Source organism: Entelurus aequoreus, linkage group LG04 (assembly GCF_033978785.1).
Source record: "Entelurus aequoreus isolate RoL-2023_Sb linkage group LG04, RoL_Eaeq_v1.1, whole genome shotgun sequence".
Lineage (NCBI taxonomy): Eukaryota > Metazoa > Chordata > Actinopteri > Syngnathiformes > Syngnathidae > Entelurus > Entelurus aequoreus.
The window spans coordinates 17644166-17654942 of NC_084734.1; the positions used below are offsets into that span (position 1 = coordinate 17644166).

At 50.2% G+C, this 10777-nt stretch overlaps 1 protein-coding gene across 1 annotated transcript in view; it reads left to right on the plus strand.

Annotated features, from left to right (window-relative positions):
* Nucleotides 1-10777, plus strand: part of LOC133648154 (NBAS subunit of NRZ tethering complex-like) — a 279054-nt gene that overhangs the window by 66256 nt on the left and 202021 nt on the right. The gene's annotated exons all lie outside the window — the stretch shown is intronic.

Sequence of the window (10777 nt, forward strand, 5' to 3'; positions counted from 1 at the left end):
AGGTCACAGACGCCGAGGAACCATCTGGACGTGTGTTTATGAAATACTTACCTGGATTTGTTTGAGTTTTCCTGTATATTTTTGCAGTGATACTTACCTGTACATATTTTGCAGTGTTTTTCCTATCTGTATATACTTTGCAGTGATTTGTTTAGTTTAGTGTGTGGTGTGATTATTGTCTTATTTTGGATTGATTTTCCCACACCTGGCTTCTTCCTCGGCTCTCTGACGAGCAAACTAAACGACTGCAGGTGTGAGCTGTAGCCCCGCCCCCTGCAGAGCTCTAGTAAAATCCTCCCCCTTCCACAGCTCCATTTGGAAAAAGGCTCCAGCGGATGAGGTGGCCATCTTGCTGGAGACCTCAAGTGTGGAAGCTTTACATGCCTGATGAGGCCAAAACAGGCCGAAACGCGTCGCATGTTCATAAAAATAATGAAGAAATTGGTTGATGTGTCTGACACCGCTCTCGGCGTTGTCCGATTGGGGTCCCCTGGGGGGGTGTGCTCTGGGTGTGGGGTCACTCTGGCAGGCTGTAGACGGACAGCGCATATTCCCTTTTCCCTCCCCCTAACCCTAACCCTAACCCCCCAACACCTAACTAGCCAGTGCCTCCAGTCTGCCGTTGGGGTGGCATCCTGCCCTTTGTGCGCCCCCCCCTTGGGGCTCTGTTGGGCATTGCTGGGATGTGGTGAAGGGCTGATGATAATCAGACACATTCTAAAATTGGGGTCAGAGGTCACAGACGCCGAGGAACCATCTGGACGTGTGTTTATGAAATACTTACCTGGATTTGTTTGAGTTTTCCTGTATATTTTTGCAGTGATACTTACCTGTACATATTTTGCAGTGTTTTTCCTATCTGTATATACTTTGCAGTGATTTGTTTAGTTTAGTGTGTGGTGTGATTATTGTCTTATTTTGGATTGATTTTCCCACACCTGGCTTCTTCCTCGGCTCTCTGACGAGCAAACTAAACGACTGCAGGTGTGAGCTGTAGCCCCGCCCCCTGCAGAGCTCTAGTAAAATCCTCCCCCTTCCACAGCTCCATTTGGAAAAAGGCTCCAGCGGATGAGGTGGCCATCTTGCTGGAGACCTCAAGTGTGGAAGCTTTACATGCCTGATGAGGCCAAAACAGGCCGAAACGCGTCGCATGTTCATAAAAATAATGAAGAAATTGGTTGATGTGTCTGACACCGCTCTCGGCGTTGTCCGATTGGGGTCCCCTGGGGGGGTGTGCTCTGGGTGTGGGGTCACTCTGGCAGGCTGTAGACGGACAGCGCATATTCCCTTTTCCCTCCCCCTAACCCTAACCCTAACCCCCCAACACCTAACTAGCCAGTGCCTCCAGTCTGCCGTTGGGGTGGCATCCTGCCCTTTGTGCGCCCCCCCCTTGGGGCTCTGTTGGGCATTGCTGGGATGTGGTGAAGGGCTGATGATAATCAGACACATTCTAAAATTGGGGTCAGAGGTCACAGACGCCGAGGAACCATCTGGACGTGTGTTTATGAAATACTTACCTGGATTTGTTTGAGTTTTCCTGTATATTTTTGCAGTGATACTTACCTGTACATATTTTGCAGTGTTTTTCCTATCTGTATATACTTTGCAGTGATTTGTTTAGTTTAGTGTGTGGTGTGATTATTGTCTTATTTTGGATTGATTTTCCCACACCTGGCTTCTTCCTCGGCTCTCTGACGAGCAAACTAAACGACTGCAGGTGTGAGCTGTAGCCCCGCCCCCTGCAGAGCTCTAGTAAAATCCTCCCCCTTCCACAGCTCCATTTGGAAAAAGGCTCCAGCGGATGAGGTGGCCATCTTGCTGGAGACCTCAAGTGTGGAAGCTTTACATGCCTGATGAGGCCAAAACAGGCCGAAACGCGTCGCATGTTCATAAAAATAATGAAGAAATTGGTTGATGTGTCTGACACCGCTCTCGGCGTTGTCCGATTGGGGTCCCCTGGGGGGGTGTGCTCTGGGTGTGGGGTCACTCTGGCAGGCTGTAGACGGACAGCGCATATTCCCTTTTCCCTCCCCCTAACCCTAACCCTAACCCCCCAACACCTAACTAGCCAGTGCCTCCAGTCTGCCGTTGGGGTGGCATCCTGCCCTTTGTGCGCCCCCCCCTTGGGGCTCTGTTGGGCATTGCTGGGATGTGGTGAAGGGCTGATGATAATCAGACACATTCTAAAATTGGGGTCAGAGGTCACAGACGCCGAGGAACCATCTGGACGTGTGTTTATGAAATACTTACCTGGATTTGTTTGAGTTTTCCTGTATATTTTTGCAGTGATACTTACCTGTACATATTTTGCAGTGTTTTTCCTATCTGTATATACTTTGCAGTGATTTGTTTAGTTTAGTGTGTGGTGTGATTATTGTCTTATTTTGGATTGATTTTCCCACACCTGGCTTCTTCCTCGGCTCTCTGACGAGCAAACTAAACGACTGCAGGTGTGAGCTGTAGCCCCGCCCCCTGCAGAGCTCTAGTAAAATCCTCCCCCTTCCACAGCTCCATTTGGAAAAAGGCTCCAGCGGATGAGGTGGCCATCTTGCTGGAGACCTCAAGTGTGGAAGCTTTACATGCCTGATGAGGCCAAAACAGGCCGAAACGCGTCGCATGTTCATAAAAATAATGAAGAAATTGGTTGATGTGTCTGACACCGCTCTCGGCGTTGTCCGATTGGGGTCCCTGGGGGGGTGTGCTCTGGGTGTGGGGTCACTCTGGCAGGCTGTAGACGGACAGCGCATATTCCCTTTTCCCTCCCCCTAACCCTAACCCTAACCCCCCAACACCTAACTAGCCAGTGCCTCCAGTCTGCCGTTGGGGTGGCATCCTGCCCTTTGTGCGCCCCCCCCTTGGGGCTCTGTTGGGCATTGCTGGGATGTGGTGAAGGGCTGATGATAATCAGACACATTCTAAAATTGGGGTCAGAGGTCACAGACGCCGAGGAACCATCTGGACGTGTGTTTATGAAATACTTACCTGGATTTGTTTGAGTTTTCCTGTATATTTTTGCAGTGATACTTACCTGTACATATTTTGCAGTGTTTTTCCTATCTGTATATACTTTGCAGTGATTTGTTTAGTTTAGTGTGTGGTGTGATTATTGTCTTATTTTGGATTGATTTTCCCACACCTGGCTTCTTCCTCGGCTCTCTGACGAGCAAACTAAACGACTGCAGGTGTGAGCTGTAGCCCCGCCCCCTGCAGAGCTCTAGTAAAATCCTCCCCCTTCCACAGCTCCATTTGGAAAAAGGCTCCAGCGGATGAGGTGGCCATCTTGCTGGAGACCTCAAGTGTGGAAGCTTTACATGCCTGATGAGGCCAAAACAGGCCGAAACGCGTCGCATGTTCATAAAAATAATGAAGAAATTGGTTGATGTGTCTGACACCGCTCTCGGCGTTGTCCGATTGGGGTCCCCTGGGGGGGTGTGCTCTGGGTGTGGGGTCACTCTGGCAGGCTGTAGACGGACAGCGCATATTCCCTTTTCCTCCCCCTAACCCTAACCCTAACCCCCCAACACCTAACTAGCCAGTGCCTCTCCAGTCTGCCGTTGGGGTGGCATCCTGCCCTTTGTGCGCCCCCCCCTTGGGGCTCTGTTGGGCATTGCTGGGATGTGGTGAAGGGCTGATGATAATCAGACACATTCTAAAATTGGGGTCAGAGGTCACAGACGCCGAGGAACCATCTGGACGTGTGTTTATGAAATACTTACCTGGATTTGTTTGAGTTTTCCTGTATATTTTTGCAGTGATACTTACCTGTACATATTTTGCAGTGTTTTTCCTATCTGTATATACTTTGCAGTGATTTGTTTAGTTTAGTGTGTGGTGTGATTATTGTCTTATTTTGGATTGATTTTCCCACACCTGGCTTCTTCCTCGGCTCTCTGACGAGCAAACTAAACGACTGCAGGTGTGAGCTGTAGCCCCGCCCCCTGCAGAGCTCTAGTAAAATCCTCCCCCTTCCACAGCTCCATTTGGAAAAAGGCTCCAGCGGATGAGGTGGCCATCTTGCTGGAGACCTCAAGTGTGGAAGCTTTACATGCCTGATGAGGCCAAAACAGGCCGAAACGCGTCGCATGTTCATAAAAATAATGAAGAAATTGGTTGATGTGTCTGACACCGCTCTCGGCGTTGTCCGATTGGGGTCCCCTGGGGGGGTGTGCTCTGGGTGTGGGGTCACTCTGGCAGGCTGTAGACGGACAGCGCATATTCCCTTTTCCCTCCCCCTAACCCTAACCCTAACCCCCCAACACCTAACTAGCCAGTGCCTCCAGTCTGCCGTTGGGGTGGCATCCTGCCCTTTGTGCGCCCCCCCCTTGGGGCTCTGTTGGGCATTGCTGGGATGTGGTGAAGGGCTGATGATAATCAGACACATTCTAAAATTGGGGTCAGAGGTCACAGACGCCGAGGAACCATCTGGACGTGTGTTTATGAAATACTTACCTGGATTTGTTTGAGTTTTCCTGTATATTTTTGCAGTGATACTTACCTGTACATATTTTGCAGTGTTTTTCCTATCTGTATATACTTTGCAGTGATTTGTTTAGTTTAGTGTGTGGTGTGATTATTGTCTTATTTTGGATTGATTTTCCACACCTGGCTTCTTCCTCGGCTCTCTGACGAGCAAACTAAACGACTGCAGGTGTGAGCTGTAGCCCCGCCCCCTGCAGAGCTCTAGTAAAATCCTCCCCCTTCCACAGCTCCATTTGGAAAAGGCTCCAGCGGATGAGGTGGCCATCTTGCTGGAGACCTCAAGTGTGGAAGCTTTACATGCCTGATGAGGCCAAAACAGGCCGAAACGCGTCGCATGTTCATAAAAATAATGAAGAAATTGGTTGATGTGTCTGACACCGCTCTCGGCGTTGTCCGATTGGGGTCCCCTGGGGGGGTGTGCTCTGGGTGTGGGGTCACTCTGGCAGGCTGTAGACGGACAGCGCATATTCCCTTTTCCCTCCCCCTAACCCTAACCCTAACCCCCCAACACCTAACTAGCCAGTGCCTCCAGTCTGCCGTTGGGTGGCATCCTGCCCTTTGTGCGCCCCCCCCTTGGGGCTCTGTTGGGCATTGCTGGGATGTGGTGAAGGGCTGATGATAATCAGACACATTCTAAAATTGGGGTCAGAGGTCACAGACGCCGAGGAACCATCTGGACGTGTGTTTATGAAATACTTACCTGGATTTGTTTGAGTTTTCCTGTATATTTTTGCAGTGATACTTACCTGTACATATTTTGCAGTGTTTTTCCTATCTGTATATACTTTGCAGTGATTTGTTTAGTTTAGTGTGTGGTGTGATTATTGTCTTATTTTGGATTGATTTTCCCACACCTGGCTTCTTCCTCGGCTCTCTGACGAGCAAACTAAACGACTGCAGGTGTGAGCTGTAGCCCCGCCCCCTGCAGAGCTCTAGTAAAATCCTCCCCCTTCCACAGCTCCATTTGGAAAAAGGCTCCAGCGGATGAGGTGGCCATCTTGCTGGAGACCTCAAGTGTGGAAGCTTTACATGCCTGATGAGGCCAAAACAGGCCGAAACGCGTCGCATGTTCATAAAAATAATGAAGAAATTGGTTGATGTGTCTGACACCGCTCTCGGCGTTGTCCGATTGGGGTCCCCTGGGGGGGTGTGCTCTGGGTGTGGGGTCACTCTGGCAGGCTGTAGACGGACAGCGCATATTCCCTTTTCCCTCCCCCTAACCCTAACCCTAACCCCCCAACACCTAACTAGCCAGTGCCTCCAGTCTGCCGTTGGGGTGGCATCCTGCCCTTTGTGCGCCCCCCCCTTGGGGCTCTGTTGGGCATTGCTGGGATGTGGTGAAGGGCTGATGATAATCAGACACATTCTAAAATTGGGGTCAGAGGTCACAGACGCCGAGGAACCATCTGGACGTGTGTTTATGAAATACTTACCTGGATTTGTTTGAGTTTTCCTGTATATTTTTGCAGTGATACTTACCTGTACATATTTTGCAGTGTTTTTCCTATCTGTATATACTTTGCAGTGATTTGTTTAGTTTAGTGTGTGGTGTGATTATTGTCTTATTTTGGATTGATTTTCCCACACCTGGCTTCTTCCTCGGCTCTCTGACGAGCAAACTAAACGACTGCAGGTGTGAGCTGTAGCCCCGCCCCCTGCAGAGCTCTAGTAAAATCCTCCCCCTTCCACAGCTCCATTTGGAAAAAGGCTCCAGCGGATGAGGTGGCCATCTTGCTGGAGACCTCAAGTGTGGAAGCTTTACATGCCTGATGAGGCCAAAACAGGCCGAAACGCGTCGCATGTTCATAAAAATAATGAAGAAATTGGTTGATGTGTCTGACACCGCTCTCGGCGTTGTCCGATTGGGGTCCCCTGGGGGGGTGTGCTCTGGGTGTGGGGTCACTCTGGCAGGCTGTAGACGGACAGCGCATATTCCCTTTTCCCTCCCCCTAACCCTAACCCTAACCCCCCCAACACCTAACTAGCCAGTGCCTCCAGTCTGCCGTTGGGGTGGCATCCTGCCCTTTGTGCGCCCCCCCCTTGGGGCTCTGTTGGGCATTGCTGGGATGTGGTGAAGGGCTGATGATAATCAGACACATTCTAAAATTGGGGTCAGAGGTCACAGACGCCGAGGAACCATCTGGACGTGTGTTTATGAAATACTTACCTGGATTTGTTTGAGTTTTCCTGTATATTTTTGCAGTGATACTTACCTGTACATATTTTGCAGTGTTTTTCCTATCTGTATATACTTTGCAGTGATTTGTTTAGTTTAGTGTGTGGTGTGATTATTGTCTTATTTTGGATTGATTTTCCCACACCTGGCTTCTTCCTCGGCTCTCTGACGAGCAAACTAAACGACTGCAGGTGTGAGCTGTAGCCCCGCCCCCTGCAGAGCTCTAGTAAAATCCTCCCCCTTCCACAGCTCCATTTGGAAAAAGGCTCCAGCGGATGAGGTGGCCATCTTGCTGGAGACCTCAAGTGTGGAAGCTTTACATGCCTGATGAGGCCAAAACAGGCCGAAACGCGTCGCATGTTCATAAAAATAATGAAGAAATTGGTTGATGTGTCTGACACCGCTCTCGGCGTTGTCCGATTGGGGTCCCCTGGGGGGGTGTGCTCTGGGTGTGGGGTCACTCTGGCAGGCTGTAGACGGACAGCGCATATTCCCTTTTCCCTCCCCCTAACCCTAACCCTAACCCCCCAACACCTAACTAGCCAGTGCCTCCAGTCTGCCGTTGGGGTGGCATCCTGCCCTTTGTGCGCCCCCCCCCTTGGGGCTCTGTTGGGCATTGCTGGGATGTGGTGAAGGGCTGATGATAATCAGACACATTCTAAAATTGGGGTCAGAGGTCACAGACGCCGAGGAACCATCTGGACGTGTGTTTATGAAATACTTACCTGGATTTGTTTGAGTTTTCCTGTATATTTTTGCAGTGATACTTACCTGTACATATTTTGCAGTGTTTTTCCTATCTGTATATACTTTGCAGTGATTTGTTTAGTTTAGTGTGTGGTGTGATTATTGTCTTATTTTGGATTGATTTTCCCACACCTGGCTTCTTCCTCGGCTCTCTGACGAGCAAACTAACGACTGCAGGTGTGAGCTGTAGCCCCGCCCCCTGCAGAGCTCTAGTAAAATCCTCCCCCTTCACAGCTCCATTTGGAAAAAGGCTCCAGCGGATGAGGTGGCCATCTTGCTGGAGACCTCAAGTGTGGAAGCTTTACATGCCTGATGAGGCCAAAACAGGCCGAAACGCGTCGCATGTTCATAAAAATAATGAAGAAATTGGTTGATGTGTCTGACACCGCTCTCGGCGTTGTCCGATTGGGGTCCCCTGGGGGGGTGTGCTCTGGGTGTGGGGTCACTCTGGCAGGCTGTAGACGGACAGCGCATATTCCCTTTTCCCTCCCCCTAACCCTAACCCTAACCCCCCAACACCTAACTAGCCAGTGCCTCCAGTCTGCCGTTGGGGTGGCATCCTGCCCTTTGTGCGCCCCCCCCTTGGGGCTCTGTTGGGCATTGCTGGGATGTGGTGAAGGGCTGATGATAATCAGACACATTCTAAAATTGGGGTCAGAGGTCACAGACGCCGAGGAACCATCTGGACGTGTGTTTATGAAATACTTACCTGGATTTGTTTGAGTTTTCCTGTATATTTTTGCAGTGATACTTACCTGTACATATTTTGCAGTGTTTTTCCTATCTGTATATACTTTGCAGTGATTTGTTTAGTTTAGTGTGTGGTGTGATTATTGTCTTATTTTGGATTGATTTTCCCACACCTGGCTTCTTCCTCGGCTCTCTGACGAGCAAACTAAACGACTGCAGGTGTGAGCTGTAGCCCCGCCCCCTGCAGAGCTCTAGTAAAATCCTCCCCCTTCCACAGCTCCATTTGGAAAAAGGCTCCAGCGGATGAGGTGGCCATCTTGCTGGAGACCTCAAGTGTGGAAGCTTTACATGCCTGATGAGGCCAAAACAGGCCGAAACGCGTCGCATGTTCATAAAAATAATGAAGAAATTGGTTGATGTGTCTGACACCGCTCTCGGCGTTGTCCGATTGGGGTCCCCTGGGGGGGGTGTGCTCTGGGTGTGGGGTCACTCTGGCAGGCTGTAGACGGACAGCGCATATTCCCTTTTCCCTCCCCCTAACCCTAACCCTAACCCCCCAACACCTAACTAGCCAGTGCCTCCAGTCTGCCGTTGGGGTGGCATCCTGCCCTTTGTGCGCCCCCCCCTTGGGGCTCTGTTGGGCATTGCTGGGATGTGGTGAAGGGCTGATGATAATCAGACACATTCTAAAATTGGGGTCAGAGGTCACAGACGCCGAGGAACCATCTGGACGTGTGTTTATGAAATACTTACCTGGATTTGTTTGAGTTTTCCTGTATATTTTTGCAGTGATACTTACCTGTACATATTTTGCAGTGTTTTTCCTATCTGTATATACTTTGCAGTGATTTGTTTAGTTTAGTGTGTGGTGTGATTATTGTCTTATTTTGGATTGATTTTCCCACACCTGGCTTCTTCCTCGGCTCTCTGACGAGCAAACTAAACGACTGCAGGTGTGAGCTGTAGCCCCGCCCCCTGCAGAGCTCTAGTAAAATCCTCCCCCTTCCACAGCTCCATTTGGAAAAAGGCTCCAGCGGATGAGGTGGCCATCTTGCTGGAGACCTCAAGTGTGGAAGCTTTACATGCCTGATGAGGCCAAAACAGGCCGAAACGCGTCGCATGTTCATAAAAATAATGAAGAAATTGGTTGATGTGTCTGACACCGCTCTCGGCGTTGTCCGATTGGGGTCCCCTGGGGGGGTGTGCTCTGGGTGTGGGGTCACTCTGGCAGGCTGTAGACGGACAGCGCATATTCCCTTTTCCCTCCCCCTAACCCTAACCCTAACCCCCCAACACCTAACTAGCCAGTGCCTCCAGTCTGCCGTTGGGGTGGCATCCTGCCCTTTGTGCGCCCCCCCCTTGGGGCTCTGTTGGGCATTGCTGGGATGTGGTGAAGGGCTGATGATAATCAGACACATTCTAAAATTGGGGTCAGAGGTCACAGACGCCGAGGAACCATCTGGACGTGTGTTTATGAAATACTTACCTGGATTTGTTTGAGTTTTCCTGTATATTTTTGCAGTGATACTTACCTGTACATATTTTGCAGTGTTTTTCCTATCTGTATATACTTTGCAGTGATTTGTTTAGTTTAGTGTGTGGTGTGATTATTGTCTTATTTTGGATTGATTTTCCACACCTGGCTTCTTCCTCGGCTCTCTGACGAGCAAACTAAACGACTGCAGGTGTGAGCTGTAGCCCCGCCCCCTGCAGAGCTCTAGTAAAATCCTCCCCCTTCCACAGCTCCATTTGGAAAAAGGCTCCAGCGGATGAGGTGGCCATCTTGCTGGAGACCTCAAGTGTGGAAGCTTTACATGCCTGATGAGGCAAAACAGGCCGAAACGCGTCGCATGTTCATAAAAATAATGAAGAAATTGGTTGATGTGTCTGACACCGCTCTCGGCGTTGTCCGATTGGGGTCCCCTGGGGGGGTGTGCTCTGGGTGTGGGGTCACTCTGGCAGGCTGTAGACGGACAGCGCATATTCCCTTTTCCCTCCCCCTAACCCTAACCCTAACCCCCCAACACCTAACTAGCCAGTGCCTCCAGTCTGCCGTTGGGGTGGCATCCTGCCCTTTGTGCGCCCCCCCCTTGGGGCTCTGTTGGGCATTGCTGGGATGTGGTGAAGGGCTGATGATAATCAGACACATTCTAAAATTGGGGTCAGAGGTCACAGACGCCGAGGAACCATCTGGACGTGTGTTTATGAAATACTTACCTGGATTTGTTTGAGTTTTCCTGTATATTTTTGCAGTGATACTTACCTGTACATATTTTGCAGTGTTTTTCCTATCTGTATATACTTTGCAGTGATTTGTTTAGTTTAGTGTGTGGTGTGATTATTGTCTTATTTTGGATTGATTTTCCCACACCTGGCTTCTTCCTCGGCTCTCTGACGAGCAAACTAAACGACTGCAGGTGTGAGCTGTAGCCCCGCCCCCTGCAGAGCTCTAGTAAAATCCTCCCCTTCCACAGCTCCATTTGGAAAAAGGCTCCAGCGGATGAGGTGGCCATCTTGCTGGAGACCTCAAGTGTGGAAGCTTTACATGCCTGATGAGGCCAAAACAGGCCGAAACGCGTCGCATGTTCATAAAAATAATGAAGAAATTGGTTGATGTGTCTGACACCGCTCTCGGCGTTGTCCGATTGGGGTCCCCTGGGGGGGTGTGCTCTGGGTGTGGGGTCA